Genomic DNA, 22,551 nt, shown 5'->3' with positions numbered 1-22,551 from the left:
GAGGCTAAATAATTTGTCTTGGAATGCTGCCCCCTATCTTGAAATAACCCTTCATCCACCTCCTATTTGCATTCTTGTGTAAATATATGTATAAGGCAACTGAGTACATCTGGATTACAATAAATGAGTTGATTTTTAACATGCCAGAAGACCTGCCTGTTGCTTGGACTCCTCAAAAATCCACAACTAGTCTACAATGTTTCCTGATCCCAAAGGACAACAAACAGTGGAATCCTAAACAGTTATGCCTATTTAAGCCCATCAATGTCCATGTAACTCTCCATAGGACTGCACCGCAAACCCTGTAGCACTGCCCCAAGGACAGGATCCCCAACATGGTGCTCTTCAACACTTTCCTAGTGTCCACTGTCCACCAAGGATGGTTACAATGTGGGTGGGCCTGGGTGGGGTTTTTGACCATAAGGGCCTCAGATTGGTCACTGAAAATCTGTTTGAATGTGCAGATTTAAAAAAAAAAACCTTCAACAACAGCTACAACCACAGCACAAGGATCTTCACTCCACTACCAGATATGTTCATATTGAAGGCATTAAAGTTATGCATAGCCTTACTCCCTGACATTTTGTTGTTGGCTCCATCTCCTGTGGCAGCCATTTTGTAGTTTTGCCTGCCCAGCATCCCTTGTCAAAATTACAAAGATGCCTGAAGGCTGAAAAAGATTGTGGACCCCTTCCCTAACCTTTCTTATTCACTGAGTTCCCACAACTCAGATTGCACATCCAGCTTCTGCTATAAACTTTATAGTTCTACAAACTTGTAAAAAGACTGCCATACTACCTGCAAGTTAGGTATGTATGTTCCATTCTTTCTCACCTGTTACATATTAGCAATGATTTAACATTTTCATTTTCAAAAAGATCGCATAAGTCTCTTGATTTCTTCTGATATGATAGCAAGTAAGTATTATTATTTGAATCCTTTAAAAATGGTATAAACAGTTGAGGGGAGCACTTTGGTTCCTAACATAAAAGCTGAAGTTTTCAAAGCATCAGAGCCATAATTGGCAATTTCCACCAAAATATTGTTTTTAACTATGTAATCTGGCAAAGAATTTAATTCTAAAAGCATCTGTATGGAAGCTGTTTCTCCTCTGTAAGAAGGTTCCCTAAAGAAGTTAACAGATATATAACTTATACTTTCCATAATTTGATTTAAAACATCTGTTTTTCACCAACAGCCAACTCACTGCAAAAAGTATAACAATCACAAACTCTCTTCCACTACCAACAAAACCAACAGCTTCATTTGATCTGAAATTTATTACCCCAAATTCCCACAAATATGTCTTCTAACCATAAAGAATATGTTCTTTATTTGAATGGCACATTAAATACAGGCTCCTCTCTGAGAACATCAGCAGTGAGAATCATAATCTTTCCACATGATGTTTATTTCAAAATGGAGTTCTACAGAAAACACAGAGCATGCTTATATTGGTGTCACAGCTTACCTTTGCATTCAGTTTTCAGCTCCAACTTTGGCTTTCAACTTTCAGTTTTCTGTATGTTTGTGCCCACATATTGGGGGGGGGGGGGTTTCAACTAGAAGGAACCAACAAAGGAATGGGCCCTCCCTGGGACCCAGATTTCAGAAATTCAGTAGTATCACTATTTTCACTTTATTATGATGGCTCTAACCTCTCCAGAAATGGGAAAATCCTATTTCTGGGGACTCTTAGGGAGTACAAAATGCATGCAGAGTGCCACTGGGCTCCATGAAATACAAGAAAATATTTTGAGGATACTGGGTTGGCTTATTGCTTTTCCACATATAATAATGTGTCATTAAGTTACTACTGACTCATTCTGACCTCAGACCCATGGGGTTTTCAAGGCAGGAGATGAGAAAAGGTGGTTTGCCATTGCCTTCTTCTGCACAGCAACCCAGGTCTCCCTTGGTGGCCTCCCAAGTACTAACCATGGCTGACTCTGTGTAGCTTATTTTATTTATTTATTTATTTATTCACATTTCTATCCTTTCCTGCCCAAATGGACTCAGGGCATGTCACATCAAATAAAACAAATTACGTATTTCTAAAACAACTAAGCATAAAACCAAACAAACAAAATTACTAATTAGAATTCCCTAATCAAGACAAAATTCAGAATTCAGAGGGTGACCATTTCACAAACATAATCCCTGGCTAGACAGGAATAATGAATAAAGTAGGCATAGTCAAACACTACTCCCAAGTGGACCAGGATGTGGAAGGGAGGCTGCACTGATGGTTCGTGATGTCCACTTCTGAATTCTGACAAGATTAGGCTAGCCTGCGCTATTCAGGCTGCTATATATCCTTTGCCAAACTAGGAGCTCCACTAATGGTCACCTGCTCCCAGACTCTAAAATCCGGCTGGAAGACTAATGGATATTTATCCCCTTTGTTACTGGAAAGAGAGTACTTACTGCCTTATGGAATGGAAGGCTGTGTACAAAGTGGGTGGCAACATATTGCACAGCCAGCAATTGAGACTGTGGATGCAACTTCCCCAGATAGTGAAAAAGAATGTATTATTTATTTTTTAGCTACATCCTACTTTTCTCCCTGATTGGGACCCGAAGGTGCGGTTTTATTTATTTATTTATTTATTTATTTATTTATTTATTTATTTGAACTTATATCCCGCCTTTCTCACCGAAGTGTCTCAGGGCGGCTTACAACATTGTAATTTACATAGATTCAATTTAAAAACATTTACATAATACAGTTAAAACCATAATTAGTAAAACAGAGTTTTAGAGTTGTATACCGTTCTAGAGTTCCCTTGCCATGGCTGCCCTAAAGCGGAGCTGTGCTCCGAACTTCAATCTTATTAATTTTGTTCTAAAATCTATATTTCCTACTGATCAAGGGTTTATTTTTAATATTCTCATTAATGAAAGCATGCACAGCAGCTGCAAACAAATATGATAACTTTTAGGATGTGTTGCAGCTCTGATTTTTCCAAATGGCTGTGGAAATGTCCAATGCAGATAATTAACAAATTGGGATTTTTAAAACAGTGAATCCTTTCAACACCAACATGAAGCAAGAAGGCCCGCATTTCGTTCAGATCACTTTTACAATTCATCAAAGTTTAGCTAATGAGGTCCCAGCTGTAATTAATCATAGCACATTTGTATCAGCAATTTTAAAATCTGTCGCCACATTGGACTGATTTTTAACTGATGGCCTTTTTATTTCCCTCACTGTTGGCGAATTATAGCACACTTAGACTTTTGAACCATTGTGCTACTGACAGAGTTCTTTTTTTTTACATTTCTGAAAATCCTTCACAACTGAATACAAAGGAATTGTATCACAAAAGAATCACCTCTCTTTTCCTGCACTGGGGGAAAAACGCATACAACATACCTGCTGAAACTCTTACTTTGCAATGAAAGGTCAATACAATCTTGAAAAGCACTGACCAGATGGTTGACAAGATAAATACATCAAGGAGGTACTCAGCTGCCCTGTTATCTAATAGAGGCTCTAACTAAGCTGGTGGTGAATTTGGGGTGATATATGAAATCATCCAGCAAATTGTTCCTCAGCTTTTGTAATATGGCTCTCTTGAAGAGACCAACCCAGTATATTAAAGATCTGCAGTGGCCAAGATTCAACTCAAATATGAAAGAGTTGGAATGTAGGAGGAACTGTAATTATGCCTTTAGGATGGTCATTAAGGCCATCTGTGAGGATCAGGGACGTCTGCTGAGGAAGTGGACCTCTCAGGATTGCCAGCTTTTGAAATGACCCTTAGCTTCTCTTTTACTGTGTGTGATTTTGCCATCTATTAATAACAAAGCCTTCTGAATTCTCACAGGCAGAGCTTTCTTGTAGTGGGATTTTTGCTCATGAGTGTAACATGTCAGCCTCTGGAACTGGATATGCCAGTCTCTCCCAGAACTGGGTGGGCACAAAGCAAGTCCTCCTGTGGCATTGTGGGAATGGCCAGAGCAGGCAGCACAGCACTGAGGCATTCTGAAAATGTGTGGGTCTTTCCCATCTCCAGGTCCAGGAAATGTGGCAGCACAAGCAGCCCCAGGTATAGCTATACTGTGCTGCACTGCCAGCTTCCAAGTGGGGTCTGGAGGTATCCCGCTTTTACAACTGATCTCCAGCTGGCAGAGATCAGCTTCCCTGGAGAAAATGGCTACTTTGAAGGGTGGACTCTATGGCATTGTACCATGCTGAAGCCCCTCCCCTCCTCAAACCCTGCCCTCTGCTGAATCCACTCTTAAAGTCTCCAGGTATTTTCCAACACAGACCTGGCAGCCCAACTGCAGAGTGACATTCAGGCATTGGGTGGGACTGCAGGGGTCTGGGACCCTCACTTCCACACCAAGGAACCTGGGTGGCCCAATGAGAGTGGCTTTCCTGTAGCAAATGGGGGCAATGTAAAGTCATTTTCCCAAAAACCTTTTGGGCAACCTGATGGAGTCCATTAGAAGACAACATTAGTTTGATAGTATTGAAAAGATCTTCTGTTCTCCTCAACACTGTTAACAGAGTTGGGGAAATAAACAACACATGCAGAATTGCATTGCACAAATATTACTGCCACAAATCGGGGAAAACAAGAAAGACAAGAAAAGTATAAACAGCATAAGAAGTAGAAACAATATGCTACAGCTCCCCATTCCCCTGAGTTCAAATAAACTAAACACACTCAGTATCATATTTACATTTATAAAACTGCTCACATTCTGTCTTCTCCCTACAAAACCCTCCGCAAAAAACAAACCCTCACTTGCTTCTATTTTATGGCTATGTCAGTTCTTAGAGAAAGTGTTATATAAACTTAAATGAGTGGAATGGGAAATGGAGAGGAGCAAAATATAATAAGTGGAGATTCACAATGGATCTGCTGAAAGACAGCTTTAAAGGGAAATTCATAGAGGATAGGTCTATTAATGGCTACTTGCCATGGTGACTAAGGAGAACCTCAACATTGAGAGGCAGTAAATCTCTTAATCTCAGTGCCAGGAGGCAACATCAGGGGAAGGCCTAAGCCTCTATGCTCTGTTGTTGGACCTCCAGATAGTGTCCAACTCAGGAAATATCTGGGGACTTCAGGGGTGGAGCCAAGAGACTTCCCCATTCCTTAAATAAATAAATGAAAACACAGTACTACAGTTCCCCTGAATACAGTCTTCATTTCTTCATCCTCTTTTTAGGCCTACTCTGGCAGCTGCACTTTTACTAAATGAAAGTGAAATTTGTCACACACCCACAAGTCCCCTTGTCAGGCTTTGGGAGTATTTCCAAGCATGGCTTTTTTAAGGGACACATGCACACACATGCACAAAGCAGCCAAAATAAAAAAAAAATTGCAAGCCCACACTTTTGTGATCTCATTGGGGCAATTTACTCACAGGAGTTGCTGAATGTAACAATCTGCTGTATTTCAACCAGCTTCTTCAGACAGGAACACCAAAGGAGGGTAGTGTTTTCCTCTATCCTATAATCAGGTTCTAGGTTCTACTTCTTTCCTATCCATTTTACTATAGAAGAGAATGGAAGAGAATGCAAAACAGAGGGACTCTTGCTATCTGAGTTTCTCACAGCTCCACACATTCATGGCTCTGTCTACTCACCCTGTCCCCTGCTTTCCTGTTGCTGAGATTTAAAGGTGCACACATATGTTACCAAACACAAACAGTTGCAAGTGTCTTCTAAGCCTGCTGAGGTTTTAAGGCACATGGTAGCTGTTGGGGTGGGGCTTTCTCCTCCTGGCCAGCTGGCTGGCAGCAGAGAGGAGCCTGTAAAATTGGGGGATCCCTCGCTGGGACCTGGGAACTGGCAAGCCTACCTTCAGAGGATCTGGTTGGACACTGTGTGAGACAGGATGCTAGATTAGATGGACCACTGGCCTTATCCAGCAGGGCTCTTCTTATGTTCTTAAAGCCCTTGGAGGATAAAGGCAAAGTAGAAAAAAGCCCAGCAGGAACTCATTTGCATATTAGGTCACACCCTCTGAAATCACCATTGTTTCACATAGGGTATTTTTGTAGAAAAGCCCAGCAGGATCTCTTTTGCATATTAGGCCACACCCCCTGATGGCAAGCTAGCCGGAACTGCATGCCTATGCATTTCTGCTCAAAAAAAGCCCTGAATCCATCAGACCTAAGGGTCTGATAGTTTGCCAATGGTTTACTGCCAAATTAAGCTGCAATAACAGGATCTTCCGATCACAGGTAGCTAGCTGACTTTTCAAGAGCATAACATTGCTATGGGTCTATTCTTTCAAAGGCCTGAAACCAAATTAAAGCAAGTCCTCATGCATCTTTATTCCACTTAAGGTTCCCCCCACTTAATAATGTATATCACCCACCCACTTAGTAGCCTTCAGTTTTTTTCCCCCTTTAGCATATTTATTTCTCTCTTACATAATGATTCCCACTAATTCATGCTGATGAATACCCAGTTAAAATAAACCAATTTATTCCTCAAAGAGATGGATAGGCATAGATGTGTTGGAAACCATTTCATTAAGTCACTGACCTTTTCCAAATGAATTTCTGTTGATAAAATAAAACCCACAACCACTCAAAGGCAGAGGTGGGTGGAGGGACAGAATTTACATGTGTATCAGTTTCCAAGATGACTATCTGAGGAAAGAGAGGAGGACAGATCACCTCAGCACCATAAGGAGGCAGCAATAACTTTTTATGGTTCTGAACCCCGTAAAACGCGCAATTTAATTTGCTTTTAGTAAGTTTATAACAACAGTAAATTCCCAGAGTAGGCCTCTATTTAATTTCATATTCACTTATGCTGGAATTTCAACTTCACATTTACTTCAGTTGGGATTTTTCAATCGCACAAGCATGAAACGTGTGTATTTTCAAAATATCTCACATTCCACTTTAAAAAAAAAAAGCAGGGAAATATTAAAAACAGCAGCTGTTTTAACCCTTTCCTTTCCGCAAGTCTATATATCACTCTCCAGGACTTTATCCAATGTTCCTTACCTGCTGATACTAAACAGACTCCTAGCAGTTCTCTTTCAAGATGAGAGAGAGAGAGAGAGAGAGAGAGAGAGAGAGAGAGAGTGTGTCCAGGGAAAATAATCATTTCTCTAATCACAACTTTTAAAATACACAGAATTTCTATAGAACCAAAACATTGTTATTTGGGTGAGCCAAAATCTAATTTATTTACATCAATAAAATATGCACCTTAGGACACCCCAGGTCACAGTTGAGTAATGTATTGCATTTTTCACTGTTTTTAGAAAGAATGAGTAATGACAGTGGAAAAGCTTGGGTTCATTAAAGAAAAACAAATTTGGTGCACTGGAGGCCTTTATTTAAAGGGAGCCCATGATAAGCCTTGACAGTTGCTTTGTTTGGACAAGTGTCATAGTTTTATTTCATTGACCAAATTTTCCAAAGGCAAACAGGACCGTCATTATTCCGTGATGGCTATTGGTTAAATTATACCATCAACGCCCAAACAATGGACCCTGGCTAAATAACTAGGGGAGGGAGGGAGAGAGAGAGAGAAAGCAGAAGGGCAAATACTTCTGGATATAAACACAGCAAGTTCCAAAGTGACAAAGACATGTAACTGAAAGATTTAGGATTTGGTACCAACATTTGTATTACTCCTGAAACAAAGATCTTGTGTGGCAGTTCCTCTACACACACAACTCTATCTTCATCAGTCATAACCATATGGCCTTCATTCTAAACGTAATTAGAACACGATTCAAACGACTTGATAAACTTCACATATTCAACCTTACAACACATAGGGCATTTGGAATTTTTCATTCCGCTGTGTCTTCAGTTCTCGAAGTTCACAATAGCCAGTATTACTTGCAGGGGAGATAGGGAGATGAATTTTTTGCGTCTGTGTTCACTAAACAAAATGTAGGGTATGCACCCAAGTCTTGGCAATTATTTGCAGGACTCTGAAGAACTGAGTGAAACTTTTTTTTTTTTTTTTTACCATAAGAACTGAGTGAAACTGATGTGATGAAAGAGGAAGCTCTAATGTGACTGGGGAAATTAAAAACCAGTAAGTCTCCAGCTCCAATAATTCTTAGAAAACTCAAATGTGAAATTGTTCATCTAGTAATCTAGGCTAAAATCAGCTGCTGTACCAGAGGACTGGGGAGAACCCAATATTACACCATTTTTTTTAATGGGATCCAGATGGAAATCACAGGCCAATTGTTTTGCAATTGTCTTGCAATTGTCCCAAACAAATTAGGAGAAACTGTAATTGAAGATGAAATCATTAGGTACATAGAAGAACAAAGCCTGAGGAGGAAAAAAAACCCAGCATGGCTCCTGCGCCATGAATTCATGTCTCACTAACCTTTTGGAGTTGTTTAAGAAAGTGCACAACATGCCCTGACCTGGATTGCCCAGGCAATCTCCATCTAGTCAGATCTCGGAAGCTAAGCAGGGCTGACCTGGCAAGACCTCCAAGGAATACCAGCGCCAGGATGCACAGGCAGGCAAGACACCTCTCTGAACATCCTTACCTTCCAGTCCCATGAGGGGTAACCAAAAATCAGTCATGACTTCCAGGCATGCATACACACACACACACTCATACACACTTGCATGCACACAAAATGCAAAAAAGTGAACAAACACACACACACACACACACACATATATATATGTTTGTTCACTGATACAGTAGGCACTATATATTTGGACTTTCAAAATGCTTTTGAAAAGGTACCTCACCAAAAACTCCTGTGTAAGCTTAGCACTTATGGGATAAGAGGATGGGGTCCTCTTATGGTTTCAAATACTGGTTAAATGGAAGGAAGCAAAAAGTATGAATATAAGGACAGATCTCACAATGGAGGGAAGTAAGCAGTGAGGTCTCGCAAAAATTGGGGCTGGTGCTATTTAATTGGTTCTGGAACTGATGGTGAGCGGTGTGGTGGCGAAGTCTTCAGATTACACTCATTTATTCAGGATTGTAAAAACCAAGATTGTGAAGAGCTCCAGGGGGATCTCCTCAAGTTTGATGAGTGGGCAACAATGTGGCAAATGAAGTTTAATGGAAGTAACACTGGAACAAAACAACAACAAAAACCCCTTTAAGTACACACTAGTGGGGTCTGAATTTCCTTCCTGCAGTTCTGATAACCATCTCAAAAAGAATATTGAGATACTGCAGATCTAGAAAAGTACAGAAGAGGGAACTGGTTTAGAAAACATATTACTAAAATGTGACCTAATAAAGGTATATAATGTTATGCATGGGGTAGACTTTTTATGGTAGATTCAAGATGGACTCTTTGTTCAACAAGTGATTAAAATGTGGACTTTGCTGCCAGAGGGTGTAGAGATGGCCACAGGTATAAATGGTTTTAGAAGGGGACTAGAGAAATTTATGGAGGATAGGTCTATTAGTGGCTATTAGTGGCTACTATTAGTGGCTACTAGTTGTGCAACCTCCAGCGCAAGCTTCGAGACATTCAGAACAAGTGGTGGACCAAGCTTGCAGAGAGAACCCAGCTGTGTGCAGACACTGGTGATTTAAGAGGGTTCTACGAAGCCCTGAAGGCAGTATATGGCCCATCATATCAGGCTCAGAGTCCCTTGCGTAGTGCAGACGGCCAAGTGCTCCTCACAGACAAGGCATCCATACTGAACCGGTGGTCGGAGTATTTTCAGGCTCTCTTCAGTGCCAACCGCGTAGTTCAAAATTCAGCAATCCACCTCACCCCACTTCAACCAGTGAAAACAGAGTTGGATGAGATCCCCACCCTAGAAGAGACTGTTAAAGCCATCAAGCAACTGAAAAGTGGCAAGGCAGCGGGAGTTGATGGAATCCCACCAGAGATCTGGAAGCATGAGGGCACAGTACTACATAGCACACTTCACAAAGTACTTGTCACCTGCTGGGAACAAGGCAAACTACCACAGGACTTTCGCGATGTAATCATCATCACTCTACACAAGAACAAAGGAGAAAAGTCAGACTGCTCCAACTACCGGGGGATAACCCTGCTCTCCATCGCAGGCAAAATCCTTGCCAGAATACTCCTGAACAGACTGGTGCCCACCATTGCAGAAGAACTCCTCCCAGAGAGCCAGTGCGGCTTCAGAGCTAACAGGAGCACCACCAACATGGTATTTGTTCTCAGGCAGCTCCAAGAGAAATGCAGGGAACAGAACAAGGGTGTATATGTGACTTTTGTCGACCTTACCAAAGCTTTCGATACCGTTAGCAGGAAAGGCCTGTGGCAAATCTTGGAACGTTTAGGATGTCCCCCAAGGTTCCTCAGCATGATCATCCAGCTACATGAAGACCAGCGAGGCCAAGTCAGACACTGCAACGACCTCTCGGAGCCCTTCCCAATAGGCACAGGTGTAAAGCAAGGCTGCGTTCTCGCGCCAACTCTCTTTACGATCTTCTTTAGCATGAAGTTTCAAAGAGCCGCAGTAGATCTAGATGATGACGATGGTGTCTACATCCGCTATCGCACTGATGGCAGCCTGTTCAACCTGAGGCGACTAAAGGCTCACTCCAAGACAATGGAAAAACTCATCTGAGAGCTACTATTTGCTGATGATGCTGCACTCGTCTCCCACTCGGTATCAGCTCTGCAGCATATGACGTCCTGCTTTGCAGAGGCTGCCAAGCTATTCGGCCTAGAAGTTAGTCTGAAGAAGACAGAAGTTCTCCACCAGCCTGCACCCCAGGAAGATTATCACCCTCCCTGCATCACTGTGGGTGAATCAGTACTGATGACAGTCCAGCAGTTCAGCTACCTGGGGTGCATCATCTCCTCAGATGCCAAGATCGACAAGGAGATTGACAACAGGCTGGCAAAGGCAAACCGTGCATTTGGCCGACTGCACAAAAGAGTGTGGAGCAACAAGCATCTGAAAAAAGGCACAAAGATCAATGTTTACAAAGCGGTTGTGATGACAACCCTCATCTACGGCTCCGAATCGTGGGTTTTATACCGTCATCACCTGCGACTCCTTGAGCGCTTTCATCAGCGCTGCCTTCGCACCATTCTCAACATCCACTGGAGTGACTTTGTGACCAACACTGAAGTCCTCAAGAGGGCGGAGGTTACAAGCATCAAAGCACTGCTGTTGAAGACGCAGCTGCGCTGGGCAGGGCATATTTCTAGGATGGAAAACCACCACCTTCCCAAGATTGCTCTGTATGGCGAACTTTCCACCAGCCATCGAAATAGAGGGGCACCAAAGAAGAGGTACAAGGACTCCTTGAAGAAATCCCTTGGCACCTGTCGCATCAACCATCACCAGTGGTCTGACCTAGCCTCAGATCGCAAAGCATGGAGGCACACCATCCACCAGGCTGTCTCTTCCTTTGAGAACGCACGCATAGCTGGTCTTGAGGACAAAAGGAGATTGAGGAAGAATCGCACTGCTACAGCACCAACCCCAAATCAGACTTTTCCCTGCAGCCACTGTGGCCAGATCTGCCTGTCCTGCATTGGTCTTGTCATCCACCAGCGAGCCTGTAGCAGACGTGGACTACTGCACCCTTCTTAAATCTTCGTTCGCGAAGTCAAGCCAAGAGAGTTGTGGAGACTAAAGGGAACCTCGCAATTCAGAGCGTCTATGCCCTGTTGTTGGCCCACCAGAGGAACAGATTTGCCACTTCTTCTAGCATGATTGTGTTGTAAAGTGAACACATATGTATTTTAACTTTTTGTGCAAAGAAAATGTTAAAGAGTTTTAATAAAGACATGTGTCTCATATTTATTCATGCCTTGTGGCTCAAACATCTAACATTTATTCTATGTGATTCTTATGTTAAGCGTGTTTGGCCACCCCTGGTACAATGCTATGAGCCCACCCTTCAAAGCAGTCATTTTCTCTAGGGGAGCTGATCTCTGCTAACTGGAGATCAGTTGTAAAAGCAGGAGGCCTCCAGGCCCCACCTGGAGGCTGGCAACCATAGCCATCCAGTCTCACGCCTTTCATGCATCTATTGTAGAACATACCACTCCTAAGGAGAACTCCCAAATTAACTCAAATTTCTCAAAAGCAGCTGTCATTTTGTACACAATCCTTGCCTGTGCTGCCAAAATGAATGCCTCATTAATCCAGGATTCAAAGAGACATGAGGTTGGTCCTTCCATGAATGAAAAACTAAATGCTTTACCACTAAAAAAGCTCTTTGTTATCCTGCCTCTTTGTATTTCACTAAAGCAAATATAGCAAGTACATCTCCTAATGTTGCAGTGTAATCCTAAACAGAGTTATAGCCTTCAAAGTCCATTTAATTCAATGGACTTGGAAGGGTATAACCTTGTTTAGGATTGTAATCCTAGCCCATAGCTTGAAGTTCACAATACAATAATATTATGAGAAATTATTACCTTCCAAAATAAGATTACTGCAGGACAATGCTATATTATACTTTGAAGCTCCCCAAAAGTATGTATCACTTTTACTTTTACTTAAATAAGCATCTGTACCCTAAGAATAATTTTCTGTGCAATCACCCTCAATCATATACATCAGGGGTGGCCAACTGTAGCTCTCCAGATGTTTTTTGCCTACAACTCCCATCAGCCCCAGCCATTGGCCATGCTGGCTGGGGCTAATGGGAGTTGTAGGCAAAAAACGTCTGGAGAGCTACCATTGGCCACCCCTGATATACATATATCCTCAATCGTATACATACACACACACCAGAATACTATTTTATTCACATTGGTGTTAATGGAAATTCTACCTTCCTGTTCCCTCCCAAATTTAGAATAATCTTGAGAATAGAACTTTCATGTGCACTGAGGGTCAGAATCCTCCAGCACTTGAGAGCCAGTTTGGTGTAGTGGTTAAGTGTGTGGACTCTTATCTGGGAGAACTGGGTTTGATTCCCCACTCATCCACTTGCACTTGCTGGAATGGCCTTGGGTTAGCCATAGCTCTGGCAGAGGTTGTCCTTGAAAGGGCAGCTGCTGTGAGAGCCCTCTCAGCCCCACCCACCTCACAGGGTGTCTCTTGTGGGGGGAGAAGATATAGGAGATTGTAAACCGTTCTGAGTTTCTGATTCAGAGAGAAGGGCAGGGTATAAATCTGCAATTCTTCTTCTTCTTCTTTGGTTTTTTCCAGTTTCTAACTGAATAGAGGCAGCAGTGCATATATTGTTTATTTTTTTATGAACTTTTCTCCTCTCAGTGTGGACTCAAAGCACCTTAGAATATCACCCATGCACATATGATTGGGGGGGGGGGAGTATTCAAACCCACATGACACAGCCCTGACTTGGATGGCCCAGGCTAGCCCAATCTCGTCAGCCCTTGGAAGCTAAGTAGGGTCAGCCCTCATTAGTACTCAGATGGGAGACCACCAAGGAAATCTAGAGTCACTATGCAGAGGCAAGCAATGTTTCTTGTCTAGAAAATCCTATGGGGGTCGCTATAAGATGACTACAATTACAACTTGATAGCACTTTCCACCACTACATTGCACATCCCACAAATCTGCTTTCTGTCAACAAACTAATGCACATCAAAGGAAGGTATAGAGCAGGTAGTAGCAGCTCTACTCTTGATGGCGTCTCTCCCCAAGCAAGCAGTTGTTGAAGCTTTTGGATCAGATTCAATATGGAAAGTGTTTAGGATAGCAACCTAGCGTCTCTTCCACAGACTGAAAGGACATTCCATCAGAGGAGCTGCAGCTGCTTGTTAGGATCTAAGCCACTGGTGTGTTTGGATTACGGACACAGGCAGCTGCCTTCTACTGCTTCAGGCCACAGATCTATCAAGGTTGGTATGGTCAGTCCTGACCAGACGCAGCCCTCCAGGCAGAGGTCTTTCACACCACCCTCTCAGAGGTCATTTCATAGAAAAAGAGGTGCTGGAGCTCATTATCACAACTCATTTGCATATGCCACACACCCCTGACATCACCGGAAGGTGTACTACACTATCAGCTCAGCATCTACCTTAAAATGCTTCTTGATTTAGAATTGTCATAATAAAACCTTGCTCCCATCATACTTTTTCAATGACTTTCTCCTATGTGACCACAGTGGCATGACAAAGATTTCCATCTGTCTGCTTTATATGTTTTGGTTATTTTCCCATTTTTTGTGGGGGGAAATATGAGAAAGTTTTTCAAATCTTATTATTATTATTATTTATTTTTCTTTATTGCACTTGTATCCAGCCCTCCCCAAACGGGCTCAGGGCAGAGAGCAACAGTCACAATTTGATGACAGATTCACATTATAACAATAAAACATTATTAAAACATTAAAATATTAAAACAGTTTAAATACAGTTCAGATGGCATTCTGTCAGTTTTGAATTTGTGATGATACTGTGGGGTAGATAGTACACCCCCCGTAGATGTTAAAAGTACCTCCATTTAGTTATTAAAAGCCTGCCAGAACAGATATGTCTTACAGGCCCTGCGGAATTGTGATAAATCCCGCAGGGCCCTAGTTTCCTAAGAGAGGGCATTCCAGAGGGCAGGCGCAGCCAAGGAGAAGGCTCTTGCCCTTGTAGTGGTCAAACGGGCATCCTTTAGCCCAGGGATCTTTAACAGATTTAACGATCTTGATTGTAGTGCTCTCTGGGGCTCATGTGGGGAAAGGCAGTTCTGAAGATAGGCAGGTTCCAAGCCATATAGGGCTTTAAAGGTCATAACCAGCACTTTGAACTGAGCTCGGAACACTACAGTCAACCAGTGCAGCGTCTCCAGTGCAGATTGGATGTGCACCCTTAAAGGCAGCTCCAATACCAACCTGGCCGCAGCATTCTGCACCAGTTGCAGCTTCCGAGTCAAGGGCAGCCCCATGTAGAGGGCGTTACAGTAGTCTATTCTCAAGGTGACCGTTGCATTAATTACTGTAGCCAAGTCGCTGCATTCCAGATATGGAGCCAACTGTCTTATCTGCCTAAGATGATAGAATGCAGATCTGGCAGTAGTTGTGTTATGTATTGTACATAAGTGGCCGGGCCGCATGGCAGTGGTTACCAAAAGGAGATCCTCGGGTTCCCGGATGTGGCTCGCCAGAGGCCCCACCCCTCAACATCTGTGGCGGGAAGTTTAACCGACCAGGATTGGCCTGGTCAGACCAGGGGGGCCGTCCAGGGAATGTATATATGCGGGACCCTGGCCGTGTGTGCTCACCCTTGTAATGTGCTCGCAATAAAGAATGTTGCCTTCAAACCGTCTCGGTTCTCAGTTCATTACAGGTTGCCACCTGGGCCTCCATAGTTAATGAAGGAGAACCCCTAAACTCTTGACCCTTGAAGCTGGTGCTAAAGGCACCCCATCGAAGGTCGGTAAAGGGATCTCTCTTCACAGGCTGCCTCGGCTTAGGTACAGAACCTCCATCTTTGCTGGATTCAATTTTGGTTGACTTTGTCTGAGCCATTTCACAGCGGCTTGTAATGCCCAATCCAGATTTTGTGGGATGTGGTCAGCCTGGCCGCCCATCAGGAGGTAGAGCTGCGTGTCATCTGCATATTGGTGACATCCCAGCCCATAGCTCCAGACAATTTGGGTGAGGGGGCGCATGTAGGTGTTAAATAGTGTTGGGGAGAGCACCGGTCCCTGAGGCACCCCACACACTAGTCGGTGTCTCCAAGATGACTTCTCCCCCACTGCCACCCTCTGTCCCCAACCTTGGAGAAAAGAGGTAAGTCATTGGAGGGCAGACCCTGAATTCCCGTGTTTGTCAAGAGTTCAGCAAAATTCTCACAGGGGGTTTGAACAATGGAGCCCAGAAGCAAGTATTTAGTTGTTGGGGGGATAAGAAAGAAAGAGCACAATAAAATTTAGAGGTTCCAAAGTGCTACTCCTGTGAGTCCTGCCCAAAATGAGGCCTGCACCATCTACTTGATTCTTTTAACTGGAGATGCCAGGGACCATCTTATCCAAAGCAGATACTCTGCTTCTGAGCTGCAGTCCCACCTCAAATGGGCCTCATGTATGCTTAAAATCATAATAAGCTTGTCATGCTTCACTCAAAATTAGCTGTATTTTTAGTTTAAGTCCTATCTTTAGCTGGTGGCATTCATTTGTCCATGGCATTCATCACACGGGACCACCGCACTCAGAGTTCCTTGGCTCAAACTGCAGGAAAAAATGCATAAAGCATTTGTGACCCAGTTAAGACAAATGAATGCATACTACTTAGGAGTACGTTAGGCAGGAACACTAGAAAGATAAACCAGGCAGCATCCCATCCATTCTGTAGCAAAGCAGTATTGAACCAACCAAGGAAATCATTCATGGGTTCACGGAAGATACAGATGCTAGGGAGGGACTGCCACACTTCATGAGAATTCGCATGTTTAGGTCCTTTGCAACCCAGATCCAAATGCCTCTAACAAATTAACACTGAATCAGCCTGGCAAAATGGGTACCACTTGAACAAGAGAAACCCTGCAGATTCTGCCCTCACCCCAGCGGCATCAAGACACCTGTTTAATATTACTGATCATTTCCTATATCATAATGATGACAGACGAGATACAGAATATGAGAATATGTGCACAGAGATTTTGAGGTACAACTTTGATTTTTTTTTAAAGTTAACTTTTTGTCAAGTGTTGAGGGACAGCTTCCAATTCATGAATCAATTGATCTGAACAGAATGGTGGTAAAGCATCCCTGATGAGAAACAAAAACATCAGGCAATTGTCCTAGAAGACAAAGATGGAGAGACAAAGTTCTGATACATGTTAGTAATACATTGTGCCACTTGGGCAAATTTTATCCCATGGGAACAAGATTCTTTTGTTGTGCATTCTTTCACTCTGGCACAGATCGCATTCTTGATTAAGTTTTTGCATAATTGTCAAAGACACTGGAGATATACAGTATGATTTCTCCCATTGGCCCAAGGGATTACTTACACAACCTATTTCAAACATGTAATCTTAAGGAAAAAGAGCAAGGAACCATCAATAAAGTAAGCTAATGGTGATGGATTAGTCAACCTGGCAAGTACAACATTCTCTCAGAGAAAGGTTTTTCTTTTATGGGTCCCTCTAGCACAAAGCTATTAAGTTCTGGCTTACAATCCATTGACATCTATTTTTAAAAAAAATACACTTAAAGCTTCTTTTTCCCCTTTATTGTAACTCTGCATCCTTCTCAAATAATATTGTTCGATGCAATATCATTGTGCTGCACATAACATAAACGTAGAGATCATGATACAAATTACCCAAAGATAGACTGGTACTGACCTTGACAATATCCTGCCAACTAGAGTAACAGTATATCTTTGTTTTTGGGGTGTTTTTTTTTTTTACCTTTGCTGTAACAGTAACTCACTGGCCATATTTCAAGGATGAGACACTGTTCTTGACAATATTTCTAATGTGACTTTGGTCTGCGGGTGGCTTCTCCCTTGGGCTTTATATGTACTCGGGTAATATCCAAAAAGCACATAACCCATTTTGTAAGGCATAAATATGTATAAATAGAACACATTGTCCTTTCAAATACTGGCAAATGAGTGTGGGGAGAGTCCCAAACCTCCTTGAATCTTTGTTCTCTTGTTTCTAAAAGGGAAAACTAAGCATTTACAAATGCGTGGATCCTTGACAATCTATGTATGTGTGAGATGTTGACTGGCTGTGCCACTGTTTTGGTGTGATGAATTTTTCATTCTGTTATGAAATCTTCTATTATTGTGACCGTATGCTCCAAGAACATATTGAAGTTGTGTCCCACTTATGGAAATGGTAAAACTGCATACTGTATATATGCATAGAAGGCAGTGGGATCACATCTAATGGCCCCACCCTGAGGTCTGGATTTTGCACATTCATCTTTCCAAAGGGGAAAAAAATGCTCTTTCCAAAGGGAAAAAAAATGCTTCAAAAGAAGGATCACATTTGTATATGACCTTTGCAAATGTTCTGCTAAATAGATAAATGACAGATTGACACCAGAGGGTACAGCCCTATTGTAATCTTAGTATGTGCCAGTTTAAACATCTGCACAGTGCTAAGAAATGTTTTTGTTCCTGTAGAAAAGTGGGCTGTATACATACCAAAACATCTATTGAAAAGCTGCCCTGTTTTCTGTTGTGTCCTGCTTTCTTTTCACAATCATGTGTTATTTAATCCTGTATTGAAACTAGCTTTGATTAGTCTCTAGAGATATTGACAAAGTAATAGACCATTATTTGGTTTGGGAGATCAGTGGTTGAACATATGTTTTGTACTAACATGTGTTCTAACATTAATATACAAACATATGTTCTAACATTAATATTCCCAAACTAAATCAATCTACTAATTTGCCAATAAGCCTAATAAAAGTCAGTGTAAATCCCTGGTCCAATTCTTAACATATTTAGTTTAAAAGGATCTCAGGCCCTATGGCTGGGAAAGCTCTTGGCAAAAGGTTGCCAACTCTGGATTGGAAAATTTCTGGAGATTAGTGGTGGACCATCAGTGAAACCATCAGTGAAACTCATCAGTGCTAGGATTACTAGGTGCCTGCTGAAGGAAGGGGAACTCTTGCCCCCACCTTCTGTTGCCTGCCTTTGCTCATGTGAAAGATGAAAATAAAAGAGGAAAATTGGGGGAGGAGGGGTTTACATTGTCAATGATGCTTTGACATCACTTCTCTCCTCCATCACGCTCCAGAAACTGAACTAACCTCTATGATATTTATCGTATCATTTTGGAGATTAATGACACCTAGCCATCTTATACATATATTGAACTGTGGCACTTTATTTTGTAGCTGTTAATAATCTTAATTGTTTATTTAATTTAATTTAATGTATTTAACTATTTTAATTGTCTTTTATTGTAATGACTGGATTTTAGTGTAATCATGGTGCAAACCATGTCATGTAAGCCGCTCTGAGCCCGCTTTGGCGGGGGAGGGCGGGATATAAGAATAAAATTATTATTATTATTAATAACGTCATGGGTGTGGTGAATTGGAAGTCACTTCTAGGTGATGTGAAAGTGTCAGGAGTACTTTTCCCCCAGTTCTTGAACCCAAACAGCTCCCAGAACATGTGGGCCTGGCAGCCATAATCAGTGCCATCCTAAATATAGTTATACCCTTCTAAGCCTATTAGACTCATCTAAATTCAAACTGCACTGCATTACATAAAATGTGGTCTTTTGCAGTCATGAAGAATAATAAGGATGAACGTCATGGTGCTGGGAAAAGAAGGACTCTGCTTTGCGTACACATCATCAAAAATGCCCACTAGGCTGTTGTAATCCATATTGTGCCTTCCCATTACCATGACTTAAAGCAGACTATGGGCCATTTTTGATGGGGAAATGAAACAGAGGGATAAACTGAGACCTTTCCCTTTCCCCAGCACCATGACCTTGGCCATATTTCATTGATTGTGCCCCATACAATCCTTGTTTTAAGACAAGATTTCACTACTGGAGTTGCTGCAGTTTGGCTTTAAGCATCATGTGCAAAAGCACTTAGTCTTTTGTTTTTAATTGTTCTGAAATGACAGAATATAAAATCTCAGCCAAATGTCAAGAACAGTGTACTGAACTCACTTTGCAAAATGAAGACAAGCCCATTACAAAATTTCTGATGGTGTCTTTCTTACTGCTGATAAAATTATGTAGTGAATGCAGTAATATCTTTCACAAATCCCACAAAATATCCCTAAATAGCTCAAATTTAGAGCTTTGCCTGCTAAGTTCTGCTTCCATATGGTCTATTTCCATCTCACATCAATATGCCTGTAAACAGGAACTATGTGAATCAACCAAATGCTGAGATTCCTTTCCATACCAGCATCTCTTTCCCTCATGATTTCTTAAATAGGTATTTGAAGATAACAAACAAGCACCACCACCCCCAGGCTTGTCAAACTCCCTGCTATAGCAGGATATCACCTCCCAGGTTATTTCCTTCAGCCCCCTTTGATGTTTCACAACCCGGTGGTGGTGGAAATGGGCAAAATTGGGGGGGGGGGGTGTACCAGCACCACACCAAGGTATGAAGTCACTTCTGGCACCAAACTGGAAATGATGTCATCATCCTGGCAGTGATGCTTTAGAATTTACCCAAAGCTCCAAAACTGGTTTTATTTGTAATTTGATTATAGTATCATTGATAGATGTGGAAGTTCTCTGAATACAAGACCACCAGCCCCAGCCCCAAGAGGTCTGCAATATAAAATCTGACATGAGAAAGACAATGAGAGAAGCAGGAGGTGGTGGAGGGGGAATAAACTGAAGAGAGATTATTATTTCAGTTACATAGGTGCAGTTAGGGTTGCCAAGTTCAATTCAAGAAATATCTGGGGACTTTGGGGGCGGAGCCAGGAGACTTTGAGAGTGGAGCCAGGAGACATTGGGGGTGGAGCCAGGAACAAGGGTGTGGCAAGCATAATTGAACTCCAAGGGAGTTCTGGCCATCATATTTAAAGGGACAGCACACCTTTTTAAATGCCTTTCTTCCATAGAAAATAATGAAGGATAGGGGCACCATCTTTTGGGGCTCATAGAATTGGACCCCCTGGTCCAATCATTTTGAAACTTGGGGGGTATTTTGGGGAGAGGCACTAGATGTTATACTAAAAATTTGGTGCCTCTACCTCAAAACATAGCCCCCCAGAGTCCCCAATACCCGCAGATCAATTCCCCATTATTCCCTATGGGAATCGTTCTCCATAGGGAATAATAGGATGCCCAGTAGACATTTCCCTCCCTCCCACGCTTTCTAAAGTGGGGGGAGGGCCTCCAAACCAGGGAATCCCTTGCCCCCCCCCTCTCTCTCACACACATAAATACTTACTGGGTCTTGTTCCTGCAGAACTTTACTTGATCTGAAAACCAAAGCAAAACAAAGGGAGGGGCCATTCTCTGAAGCCCTTCCTGTTTCCTGCTCAGCCTTAAAGGCACATATTTTAAAAATGGACCTGCAAGAGCTCTAAAACTACATGGTGATTGTGGGGGGCAGGGCTTCCCCTGCCGGCCAGCTGGCTGGGGACGGGGAGAAGCCTGTAAAAATGGGGGATCCCCCGCTGGGACCTGGGGATTGGGAAGCCTAGGTGCAGTAGGGGTAGGGCATGAGTAGAGAACAGGGGCATCATAGAGGCTTAGTGGAAATGGTTGAGGAGTGAATTGACAGAAATGAGAAAGATAGTGTCACATACAGGGCTTTTTTTGAGCGGGAACACACAGGAATGCAATTAGGCCAGGGGGTGTGGCCTAATATATAAATGAGATCCTGCTGAGCTTTTTCTACAAAAGGCCCTGTGTGAAACAATGGTGATATCAGGGGGTGTGGCCTAATATGCAAATGTGATCCTGCTGGGCTTTTTCTACAAAGAAAGTCCTGGTCACATATATGTTTTGAGAGGAAGTTCCAGGCATAAGTCTTTTCAAAGCAGAAAGGATGGAGTTGTTTGAGGAGTCTGGAAACCTTTGAATGGCTGAGAATGCAAAACTGGAGGTCAACATTCAGGGAAGTTCTAGTCAGCCTGTAGGGTCCATGGAACTGAGCAAACTTTGTGATTTGTTTTCATACAGTGTTTAGGTTGAATCTAGTGGAGTGAGGGAAGTCCACAAGGAATCTTTGTCACAAGGACCCTGGTGGTTTTCTGCACTCTTGACTGGAGGAACAAAGAAATGTTTTCTGCACCAATGTAAATACTTCAAAATAAGAATTAAGGGTGGTATAACAAATTAATGCTATCATGTGTGTGAGAGAATTGCTCCCATATACCCTTGGCCAAAAGAAGCCAAACATCTGAAATAGGTCCAAAGACTGGTTGTATGAATAGGTCTGCAGTTACCTCCATTTAAAACATTATTATGTTTGCTATTGTCAACTGTATTCTAGTTACAGGTATACTCCAGCTGCTGCACATCACTCTGGACTTGCACATCTGGAAACTGGTTTAATGCACCATTAAAAATTATGGTAAAGCTATTTCTCAGTGGCCAGGGGTTGCACAAAACAGCCTGCATATATCATTGAGCCTGGTCTGAATAAATTCTTCTGGGATTAGATACAAATCTCCTCCCATGAGTGCTTTGGGAATTGGGATTCTTTTGCTTATAGGCAGATGGGGCCTGGACAGATAAATGGGCCTACTGGCAAGTCTCTGTCAAGCCATTAAAGAGGGGGAGATTAGATAACTGATGCAGCTGAAACCACTTTGATAGGAGAGCTTTGCACGTGCTTTAAGGATTTACATGTACAGTTGTTCAAAACCAATATCTGTTCAAAAAGCTGTTCCTTTTTATCTCCGAAAAAAATAAATTAGGAAACATCTATTCCTCAGTCCTCTTTTCTGAGAAATAAAGCCTTGGACTTTTATAGCTTTCTTCTCTTTCAGATGTTCAGCCTTACAGGTTTTCAAGTCTGATTCCCTTTAAGGGTCTTTGATGTATGTACTGTAGATCTTCAATGTTCTGTTCTAGTTGCATCAAGAAGTTATCGACTGGCCTCCAGCACTTCACCACTCACTTGATAGACTCGTGTTTCTAGTTTTTGCACAGCGATTCAAGAGGAGCCCATCCACCTTGATTAGATTTAGCAGCATTGGTATTCTGCTCGAAGCACTTCTGTGCCTTGTCAAGGAGCTCAAGACTATCT

The sequence above is a fragment of the Heteronotia binoei genome, chromosome 3 (assembly GCF_032191835.1).
Source record: "Heteronotia binoei isolate CCM8104 ecotype False Entrance Well chromosome 3, APGP_CSIRO_Hbin_v1, whole genome shotgun sequence".
NCBI classification, from domain to species: Eukaryota; Metazoa; Chordata; class Lepidosauria; order Squamata; family Gekkonidae; genus Heteronotia; species Heteronotia binoei.
This window is presented reverse-complemented; position numbering follows the sequence as displayed.